The 12,155-nt window shown below is 45.5% G+C and overlaps 1 protein-coding gene across 1 annotated transcript in view; it reads right to left on the minus strand.

The window, feature by feature from the left end:
- The window catches only part of SHANK1 (SH3 and multiple ankyrin repeat domains 1), a 618,796-nt gene that overhangs the window by 606,494 nt on the left and 147 nt on the right, over nt 1–12,155 (minus strand). The window lies entirely within an intron of this gene.

Genomic DNA, 12,155 nt, shown 5'->3' on the forward strand with positions numbered 1-12,155 from the left:
AAAGGAAAACAAGAATCTTCCAATACACCTGTTGTATATTATACAGAACTGAAATACATGCTAAACCTTAAGTCAGTAACAGAACTTGTTCATCATTTGCTAGTTTGTTAATCTCTATTTTTTAAGCCATCTCTTTATGGTTTATCTGATACAAATTTGTATAATAAAATCTATCTGTACTATTCTACATCCAACAGTATTACAGCATTACTGCCCATTTGAATCAACTTCATTCTTCTTTAAGATAACATCTTCTGCTCCTGTGTGCCTCCATCTGAACTAGAGATTTGCGCCGACCCCTGTGATTTGGTTTTGGATTCGGATTCACCTTCGTGTCTTGGTCTTAGTTTGGAAAACCACCCTCAAGTATTTTGGTTTTGGTTCTGTATTTTAAAAAAATAGAAAAAACAACTAAAATGACATCATTGTGACCTGTTAGCATGCAATCCAAAACCCGAGTTTGGTCTTTAAATCCAAGTTACAAACGGCGGGAAGACCCGAACCAGGACTCGGTTCGACTCTGTACCCCAAAGTGATTCTGAACTGGAACTCGGTTCGACTCGGAACCCCTAACTTCGGTTGTTGTTGGTTCTCCAAGAACCGGACCCGCACATCTCTAGTCTGAACCAAGCCTGCTTCCTATGCAGGTTAGAGATGTGCAAATCGGTTAGAGATGTGTAAATCCGATACAGATGTGCAAATCTGTTTTCTTGAACGAACACACCCGAACTTTGGGGTTCCGAGTTGAATCGAGTCCCAACTCGGATCACATTTGGGTTTCCGAGTAGAACAGAGGGCCTGATTCAGGCCCGCTCGCGAGCGCTATTTCATAAATACACTATAAAATAAATGCACAAAATTAAGGGTAGGACACCTTCAAATCTCACCACTGCCACAATACTGCAAATGCTCGGCCAGGGCCTGAGTCGGACGCTGCGTGTAATATGACCGCGCAAAAGCGAATTTACACATTTTTGGGTATATACAGTATAGCCAAATCTGAGTCAAATGGATCTTGGCTATATCTCTCTGCCTTAAATGGGCTTTTCTGGGCCCAACCTCCACAACTGCATACAAGAGATCTGTCATGGGTGAGCTGCGGGTGTGTCATGGACGTGTAACTATACAGCCATGGCCAAAAGTTTTGAGAATGAGACAAGTATTGGTTTTCACAAAGTTTGCTGTTTCAGTGTTTTTAGACCTTTTTGTCAGATGTTACTATGGTATACTGAATTACAATTACAAGCACTTCATAAGTGTCATAGGCTTTTATTGACAATTGCATTAAGTTTATGCAAAGAGTCAATATTTGCAGTGTTGACCCTTCTTTTTCAAGACCTCTGCAATTCTCCCTGGCATGCTGTCAGTCACCTTCTGGGCCACATACTGACTGATGGCCACCCATTCTTGCCTAATCAATGCTTGGAGTTTGTCAGAATTTGTTGGTTTCTCTTTGTCCACCCGCCTCTTGAGGATTGACCACAAGTTCTCAATGGGGGAGCACCTTGCCATAAGGCAAAAGTGAAAACTAAGTGGCTCAGGGAACAAAACATCGAAATTTTGGGTCCATGGCCAGGAAACTCCCCAGATCTTAATCCCATTGGGAACTTGTGGTCAATCCTCAAGAGGTGGGTGGACAGACAAAAACCCACAAATTCTGACAAACTCCAAGCATTGATTAGGCAAGAATGGGTGCCCATCAGTCAGTATGTGGCCCAGAAGTTGATTGACAGCATGCGCATGGGCGTAACTACCATAGGTGCAATGGGTGCAGATGCTATGGGGTCTTGAGCTGAATGAGGGCCATCTTCCTTGTAAAAGTTACATGTGTTACAGTATATACATTTTTCACCATTTGGTGGTACATATGCTCTCTTAAAATTTTTTGCTATGGGGCCTTAAAATACCTGGTTACACCCTCATCCTCGTATTAGCCCCTTGGATCTTTGCATTAGGTAGTAAATCTGGTTTCCACAGCTTCCCGGAAACATAGCAACTTTACGTCGGACTCAGAATCAAGCCCTTATTGTCTAGCCTGAAGTGTGTAAGCCAGGGGTCTTCAACCTTGGCCCTACAGCTGCTGTGGAACTACACATCCCAGCATGCACTGCCACCTTTTTGATATAACAGCATGCTAAAACTATGGCAGTGCATGCTGGGATGTGTAGATCCACAGCAGCTGGAGGGCCAAGGTTGAAGACCCCTGGTGTAAGCAATGGTGTTAGAGTGCAGTAAAACCATGATAAAAGGATGTGTCAGATTTTGAATTATTAACACAAACCCACCCTTACACGATCTTACTTAGGGGGTCATTCAGATCCACTCGCGAGCGCAGGACGCTCGCAAGCGGGTTGATGTTCCCCCACTGCGCATGCGCACGACGGAGGGAGCTCCGTTGTGCGCATGCGCGAGACCCGGCGAGCGACGGGCTCTCCATCGCTCCGGGTCTCGCACCAAAGGGGGCGTGCTGTCGATGTTGATTGACAGCACACCCCCTTTGGTGGGCATGCCGGGGGCGTGCCTGCCAGACGGAGGCGCTCCCATGGGAACGCCTACCGTCTGAAGCCGGCCCCACTGACATCACTAGTGATGTCAGTGGGAGTGATTTTGGCTCTGATAGAGCCAAAATCACTCCAGGGCTTGCGGCAGCGAGACCCTACCGCAGGGTCTCCGTCGCAAGCCCGATGGTGGCGATGGTCAAGACCATCGCGACCATCATCATGGACGCTCGCATATGCTGTGGGTGGTCACCCACAGCTATGCGAGCGGCCAGGAGGCCGCTCCATTTTCATGGAGGAGGGCCCTGATTCAGAGCGAGCGCTCTGGTCAGAGCGTTCGGCTCTGAATCAGGCCCTTAGTTCATTAAGCCATCGGGACCTTCCATTACTACCAGTGTTGTCAGTAAAGATGATGTTGAGAACAAACAAACTAATAGGAAGATGGCACATCATACATGGCAATGATCCTAATCTGGTGCCATCATTTGCTGGTTCCTAGCTTATTGTTTGGATGCATATTTCAGACTGTGTTCCTCAGTGGGGTTGATGCAGAGTTTAATGCAAGTTGGCTGTAATGGGATGCAGTTCATTTACCGCCGTCCGGAATGCCGGACGTCAGAATCCCGTCGCTGGAAGCTCGACTCTGTACTAAAGATAGGTGTTAACGCCTATCTTTAGCCAGACGTTGAAATCCTGACGCACGGCATCCCAAAAGAAGGTAGGTGGGGACTGTAGCTGTTAGCCACGGGGGGGTGTTAGTGTTAGGCACCCCCGGGGGACTTATAGTTAGGCGCCCCCCCAGGGTGGGTTAGGGTTAGGCTAGGGGAAGGGGAGGTTAGGGTTAGGCGCCACTTGGGAGAGGTTAGGGTTAGGCACCTCCCCAAGAGGGTTAGGTTTAGGGTGCAGGAAAGATTTTAAAACTGAACTCGGGGTTTTGAATTGCATGTAAACAGGTCAAAATGACATCATTATAGCTGTGGTGTTTTTTAAATACAGATCCAAAACCAAAACACGAACATGAATCCGGATCCAAAACCAAAACACGGGGATCAGTGCACCTCTCAGGTAAAATTATAGTTAGAAGCTGATTGTTTGGTACTTTGGGGTCTAGTTACTAAGCAGTGTTATGAGACAGAGTGAAAAGTGATAAGTAAGTGATAAGGTGCCAGCCAATCAACTCCCAACTGTCATTTTTCAAACACAGCCTGTGAGATGACAGTTGGGAGCTGATTGGCTGGCACCTTATCACTTACTTATCACTTTTCACTCTGTTTCATAACACTGCTTAGTAAATAGACCCCTCTATCTCTCTAACCACCACCCTCCCCCCTTACCTGTCAGCAGCAGTGTCTCCCCAGCCCACTGAAGCAGCAAATACTGGTTTTATTTTTTGTAAGGAAGAGTGGCCACACCTCCGTGCATTAGGATACGCCCCATGGCAGTATCCGGGCCTGGCCAAGCTCTCTACGGCCCTGCCTTCAAGTGGAGGCTGAAATGCATATGCCTCTATACGTCACCCGTACTTGCATACAATTCGTTCCAGGAGCATGCAAGATATCAAAAGAGAACGATGTAAAGCGCTCAAAACAGACACAGTTGATGAGTCCAATATTGCACTTTCATTTTTAAATAGTTGTTCAAGCATGGTTTAAACAGGCATAAAAACACATAAAAGTTCCTTAATAATGTTAAATAGGACTTATTATACAGTCTCTTACTGCTTTGCAGAAATTGCAATAAATAGCATTATGCCGAGTAGATAGTAAATCCTATATGGTGCTGGTTCCACTAGTATTATTGTTACCTGCCAGAGAAGTATATTCCTTGCAGCAGTCGGCAGGTGTCGTTCCAACACAAGCACTCTGCAATGGTAGACTGGGTCCTCGGCTATAGGCAGTTCAGATTCCAAGTGTCTGTGGGCAGTAGTACCGTGCTGGGAGATCTCACACCGGCAATAGGGCCCCTTTATACGAGTGAGCAAGATGGTATAGGAAAACAGAGTATATGCCGGGTACTCACTCCTCACTTGTCAGTGACAGGCAACGGCAAACTACAACTTCACTAGTCGGCAGTAGCGGTGAATGGTATCAGCAGCTATTGAGGATTAAGGTCCTGAAAGTGGTGTAAGTCCATAATAGCGGCACAGCCTGATTCACATGTCAGCAGCAAGTTGTATAGTAGCTATTCAGGATAGAGTTCCGAATATGGAAAAAAGCAGCATAGATCTATAGGCACTATATAGCCCCCGGTTTCATCAGAAGGCTTGCCTTTTTATGTACTTCAGCAGTCTATTTGAAGAATCCTATTTCCCATAGACTGTTCACTGGATACTTTTATGCTACATTGTGTCAGCTCTGAGGACCTCATTCAGAGTCGGTCGTTGCGGCCGCACGGTCGTACGCCACCGATGTTCTCTAAACTGCGCATGCGTAAAGTTCGCAATGTGCGTGCGCAAACTAGCAGCTACGATCAGAAATTTCTCTCTCCTTGAACACAGCCAGGTCGATAGTTTGAGTGACAGAATGAGGCGTTTGTGGGTGGTAACAGGGGAAGGTGCTTGAAAACGGGCGAGTGGAGATCCGAACGCAGGTTATGCCTAATTATGCGAACGGCGTTTTATGGGAGTGCATAATTAACAAAGTAGTGTCATGGCACACGTGACATGGGTGGTTTGTACATTGACCTGATCGTAGTGCTTAAGAGAGGGTATGGTCAACCTTAAGCTCTATGACCAGTTTTGATGGTTACCGATGGTCTCGATTAATCCTTATATGGCCGGAGATGACGTGTAATGCGTACGAGAAGGGGGCGTATTTTTTGTCTTACGGCCGCATCCTCCCCTTGGTCGGCCAGCTAACGATCCGATTTTAAGGACGCAACTTGCGAGTGCATCATTTGCATATCCGGCCCCTTTTCCCTTACGACCGTGCGGCCGCAACGACCAACTCTGAATGAGGTCCTGAGTTACATATAGACCACAGATTTGAGCCACAGAGTTTAATATTGTGATTTGTTTTTTTAGATTTAGGCTTATATTTATTAGGCTATTGAATGAGATTTGTATTTTATTTCATTTCAATATTGACTAATGTGTTTTTATGCCTGTTTAAACTATGCTTGAACAACTATTTAAAAATGAAAGAGTAATATTGGACTCATCAACTGTGTCAGTTTTGAGCGCGTTACATCGTTTTCTCTGATATTGGGAGTTATTGACCGCGCACCTGCTACTCTTTTTGAGCTTGCAAGATATGACAGACAGGCACATGTTCAACTTTCCCAATTTTATTATTTCCAGAAGAATTTACTCCTGCACTTATATATTTCACCATATTCTTGGTTTAGAACTTTTTTCATGAGTAGAACCCACAGAATTAGCATTATCAGTCCCTTCTTATTCTCACTATAAATATTTGTTGCACCCACTTGCCTACTTATGACAATTAGGGCCTGATTCAGAGGTGGACCTAGGAGCTCAAGGCATAAGCACGCCCACTATGTCTTGGCGTGTGATCGCTTTGTGTATGTAGACGCCCACCAGCCTGTCTTAAGATGCCCACTTGCACATGTCATCTCCAGGAAGTGTATGTAACCATCGGTATATCGGGTACCATCGGATGCAATTGCAGCACTTGAGGAAGACCATACCCTACCGCAAGCACTGCGAGCACTTTAGTGTGAAATACAACCAGGTGACGTGTACTATGACGCTGCCTGTTAATTATGCACACCTCTGCAACCGCATTAAGACGCTCAGGCATGCCTGTGTTCGTACCTCCACTCTGCCGTTTCTAGTTATCTGCCCCTGTCACCACAAACTCTGCTGGGCAGTCTATGCGCGAGCGTACGCTTCCCGGTCTCACCATGCTGGGCAGTCTATGCGCGAGAGTATGCTTCCCGGTCTCTAACATTGGTTGGGGCACTGCGATATATACGCATGAGCAGAATGCAAAAATTGGCCAGCTATGAGCGAATGCTTCTTAACGACCGGGTCTGAAACGAGCCCCTAGTGCCAATGTTTGAACAGTCGAGCGATTATTTGCTACTGTGTTTGAGCAAAAAGTCCTGAAAACCCCAACAGCGCATGAGGTGGACGCAAATAAAGGCCTTCTCATGGGCGTATTATGGGAGTTCCATGGGCGTGTTATGGGAGCGCCATGTGCTTGCCAATTAACGCAGCTGCATCCAAAATGCAGGGCCGCAGCTACAGAAGCCATGTTTGCAGAATTTCAGAAGGAGACACTGTGTCAGCCGTAGGTGCAAGGGTCAATAATGGACGCAATGGAGTGTGCCAATGGTGGAGTGTTTGGAACCACCAGCGGAGTTGCACCGTCCATGGGCACTGACAGTTGGCGTCTCAGGGATTGTACTCTCAGGTGTTCGCTAGGGCACAGGGGGAAGAGTAAAATTAGCATTGTTACCGCCACTACAATCGCAAACACTTCTGAATCCTCCTCTGTGTCTTTATCTCTGTTATTGGGCCTCCTCTTCTAATTTGCATTGTAGCTCAGGGCCTGATTCAGAGCCGAACGCTCTGACCAGAGCGCTCGCTCTGAATCAGGGCCCTCCTCCATGAAAATGGAGCGTCCTCCTGGACGCTCGCATAGCTGTGGGTGACCACCCACAGCATAAGCGAGCGTCCATGATGATGGTCGCGATGGTCTTGACCATCGCGACCATCGGGCTTGCGATGGAGACCCTGCGGTAGGGTCTCGCTGCCGCAAGTCCTGGAGTGATTTTGGCTCTATCAGAGCCAAAATCACTCCCACTGACATCACTAGTGATGTCAGTGGGGCCGGCTTCAGACGGTAGGCGTTCCCATGGGAACGCCTCCGTCTGGCAGGCACGCCCACCAAAGGGGGCGTGCTGTCAATCAACATCGACAGCACACCCCCTTTGGTGCGAGACCCCGAGCGACGTATTCCTCGGCGCTCGCCGGGTCTCGCGCATGTGCACGACGGAGCTCCCTCTGTCATGCGCATGCGCAGTGGGGAAACATCGACCGGCTCGCGAGCGGGTCTGAATGACCCCCTCAGAGCGGTGGTAGTGTAGATCACCTTCTAAAGCATAGTGTTATGCAAAGAGCAATATACAATGTCCTAGAACATCTCAGGGCAGCCTATGAATTCATAAACTATATATAACAATAGAAGGTGTTGGGCAGCTGCACATTGGGCCCCTCCAAGGGCAACCAGGAGATAGAGGAAAAGCCACAGTGGCTGGGTTGCAGCACATCAGAATTACAAGTGCAACAAACTGTCCCTTGTTTTATCATCGTATAATAATATTTTGGAAGTGGATGGCAGATCCCAAATGCCCTATGTGGGGACCATGCCTAAGGGCGATGAGTCCGGTAGTAGCCGCAGCCTATTCCCTGCTCTCCGGTAACTTATTCCATTGCTTGCAGCATGTCGCTAAAACGATGCACTAGGAAGTAGAGAGGTAGTGGTTACATAATACCGTGATATTTTCTGTACACAGCTGAGGAAGAACAAACAGGCTATTAACTGCTAATGTTAATCAGATCGAAATGATCTCATATTTCCAACCACAACATTTGCTAATTAAAGCAAATGTTGGATGAAGTTGATCAGCGACTGCAATCATCTTAAGACTGCAAGTGGAATAGGATTACAAAGCTCTTAGCGTGTCCGTGACGAAGGATTTTGTGTCCCTTTATTGGATAATCTAAGATCTTTGTTAAGCATCATACTGTACAACTGGTCTTTTATGTGTTACACACTGTGAGTTCACTGTGTCCTGCTCTGCTCGCATATTACTGTGATAAATGTCTTCATATTGAGGAGCTAATTCTTCCTAATTGCAATATACACATCCAACCACAAGCTCCCCCTGCTTTGGTCTCCCATACACTGTAGAGAGGAAATAACATCACCAGTCTCTGTCTCCCTTTGTTTTAGTGAGCAGGAAATTTACACTTGTTATATTTCTTTCTTATCTTTGTGAGATACATCATTTGTATTGTGAGGTCATAATGTAATAATGTAATTATGCAGTCACAAGTGAATCTGTCTACCATGCTCCCCCCAAATGTCCACAAAGTATTTGTCCCAAAAATAGAAGTCAAACAGTGATGAGCTTCAGACCTGCCTAGGAATTGGCTAGCTACATCTAATAGGTTTATCAGGTTGTCAAGTCACATGCCAAAATAATGTATACCTGGATGACATATTATATACACTACAGATAACTAAGCGCATCATGATCTATGAAGCTTACAGGCTGGGACAACCATCTCCTCTGTCTTAATCTAAATCTGCATGAACCTGGACATCACCTACGCACTATGGAGGCAAACATAAGGCGTGCTCAGGGAGAACAGAGACCTGACCTGGAGCAGAATAGCAAAAGCTTTATCCTATCAGTACACTTCCCCAACATTTTAGAGCTATGAATTTGGACAGGGGGGCATGGATGCTTCACACTGGGGGCTTGGCTATGCCTCGTGGGTGTGTCTAGCGCACATTGATGCTACCTCCTCTCTCAACTAGGGATGGCTATCTGTGGGGTGTACATCAATGGTTACCATTGACTGGTCCATCGGTGGTTACCATCGATAGCACACAAACTATCTATTGTGAACCATCGAGGTTTGCAACAATCGATGGCCACCGCTGCAGTGGAGAGTGGAGGGCCAAACAGGGGTGGGGCTTAGCAGCGCCGTCCAGAAAAAAACATCGACTCCCACTCGTTCATTGATGGCTAAGAACCACTATCTATGGTAAAAATATTCAACATCGGCCATAAACCATCAATGATTTTGAATCATGGATGGTCGATGGCCATCCCTACTCTCAACATCTATTGATTGCTGTGACACAGCTCATAACTAATGCAGGACACACATGTCCACAGACAGTACAGGACTGTCACAACTAAGGGCCTGATTCAGACCCGCTCACGAGCGCTGAGTGCTCGCAAGCGGGTCGATGTTGCCCAAGTGCACATGCGAACGACGAAGGCGGCTCCGTTGTGCGCGTGCGCGAGACCCGAATAACGACGGCCAAGACGTCGTTATGAGTCTCGCACCAAAGGGGGCGTGCTGTCGATGATGATTGACAGCACGCCCCCTTTGGTGGGCGTGCCGGGGGCGTGGCTGCCCAGACGGAGGCGTTCCCATGGGCCGGCCCCACTAACATCACTAGTGATGTCAGTGGGAGTGCTTTTGGCTCTGATAGAGCCAAAAGCACTCCAGGGCTTGCGGCAGACGAGACCCTACCACAAGGGTCTCTTCGCAAGCCCGATGGTCGCGATGGTCTTAACCAGGAGGCCGCTCCAAAAAGTAAGAGGGACGGCCCTGATTCAGAGCAAGCGCTCTGTCAGAGCGTCCGGCTCTGAATCAGGGCCTAAGTTAGGAGGTATGGTTCAACCTAATGCTTTTCTGATACAGTCTCATGAATAATGGTTCAGACCACAAAATGGCTGCCTCCACAGTGATCAGGGGACAGGACCACTGTAAATATTATATTTTTTTTCTGGCACCCTAGAGATTTATTATACAGACATCAATTCTAAAAAATCTGCGCAAGTACTGTATTTTTCAGTAAAGCAATTAATTACAATATAGCCGTTAATTCACAGTCCATTTAGAAATACATTTCCTTGCAAAGTCTGCTAGTGAGTTGACTTACGTTGTCATATAGGAGACAAATACTTTGTGGGTCACTTATCTTTTTATGTCTTTTTTACCAAGAGACACAAAGAACGGCTAATGGCTGCGCTGTTTTCTTGTTTGCCATTTGGTTGTAGCAAGTGACATTACTAAAGAGCGCATCATGGGAAAAATGACAATGGGTCTATATATTATCCATGAACAACAATTATACTGGTCCACTGGTATCAATCACACCAGCAGATGAAGCTTAAATCCATACAATTACACGCAAGGTGAAATGGACTGCTGTACTGCGTGTAAACTTTCTAGATATATATAATCACATTTAATTTTGTTTTTTTAAAGTGTATTTTGAGAACATGGGCCTTGCTGTGTGTTTGTGGGTATATATAGTAGCGAAATTAGATTGTAAGCTTCATTTTGGCATGGTCTGGTGTCCCCCACTTAAAATGCTAGTGATTTATAAATGAAAGGATAATAGGTAATAATAGTGAACACTTAAATGGTTCTTTTCGATAAATTAGCACAAGTTTGGATTAGTTTCGATTTATTGTATTGGCCGTCCAAAACACGTGAGAGCCAGATAGCCAATATGATGGTGCTTTTGAGATCTGACTATAACCAAGTAAAATTGAACAAAACCAAACATGTACATCTCTTATATATATTTACATACACACACACACATATATATATATATATATATATATATATATACATACACACATACATTATATATTAATAGACGTATTTCATAAAGTAAAGCAAACACTTCATTACAAAACAGTGTCATGTGGTTAGTAATCAATGCTGTTGCAGCATGGGGTCGACACATGGTCTCCAGATGTGCGTTTTGTATAGATTGCAAGCTCTTCAGGATAGAAGCTCTGTTATGCTGTGAGGTGAAACCTCACACTGATAATTTGAATTTAATAATTCAAGACAAATAGCAGAATACAGGCACCAATGATGCCTATACAAGTAGAGCTAGTACACACATTTTGTGGTTATAACTACAGTCCCCATTGGGACTCTATGACGATCAGTAGGATTTTCTGAATAGCGCCTCAAACCTACGAATATGTTTCACTGTTGTTTTATTTCACCTCTGAAAACATCCATACATTTGGGTCGAGATCACATATCCAGAAGTAATACCGATCTATACCATCACAAGTGGGAAATCACTATAACACTACATACAACAGCATGCTACAGCAATTGGAAGACAGTTTAGTAAAGGCAAGAAATGACTATAGGGACCATATCAACAGCACTCAACATTCGGCTTTACTAATATTACTGTTCTGCCAATCAAGAAAGCAATGGAATCAGATTAAGCATGCACAATGCTAGACTACTGTACATGCAAAGGGCATAGAGTCTACCAGCTCATTATTCTCCCTGCCTGCTATTCCATCACTACAACCTGAGACAGTTCATTCAACCACCAAAGCCATTAATTCAATAACTAAATGTCACCTTAACCAGCCCATGTGCCTGTCTCTCCTCTCCCTCCTACACGCTGTGCACTTTTATTTGTATTTTTTATTTTTGGAAAGATGGATGCGATTCGGGAATAAAGCTGCAAATTACCTTTCGCAGTATGATAATAAGTCTGAAGCTGCCATGGGGGAACTCAGCTCCTCTCCTGCCACAATTTGAGAGCGCTCACTTTACAGTGATACTGACCTCAATTTCATTCTGGATTTATCCTGGAAACGACCCTCAGGGATAATAAGAACGTGAGACACAATGCTCTGCTCATCTGCACACACAGACAAGTGTGGCACATATATATGCCTACAGCTCAGAAGAGTCAGACAGTGTCTCTGCCACATTACTTAGTTAGTGACACTACAGGGCTCTGCTGGGTCCCAGGAGCCACAGTCACCTTAGTTGATGTGATATGAGTACAAGGTAGTAACAACTGCACCAACCTGTATACACAATTAAGCATCCAGGGGAATGAGATTGGATATTCTGCTAGCATCACTCCTATTGCATTGAACCAAGGCACT

Source organism: Taudactylus pleione, unplaced genomic scaffold (genome assembly GCF_031769625.1).
Source record: "Taudactylus pleione unplaced genomic scaffold, aTauple2 ptg000301l, whole genome shotgun sequence".
In the NCBI taxonomy this organism is placed as follows: domain Eukaryota; kingdom Metazoa; phylum Chordata; class Amphibia; order Anura; family Myobatrachidae; genus Taudactylus; species Taudactylus pleione.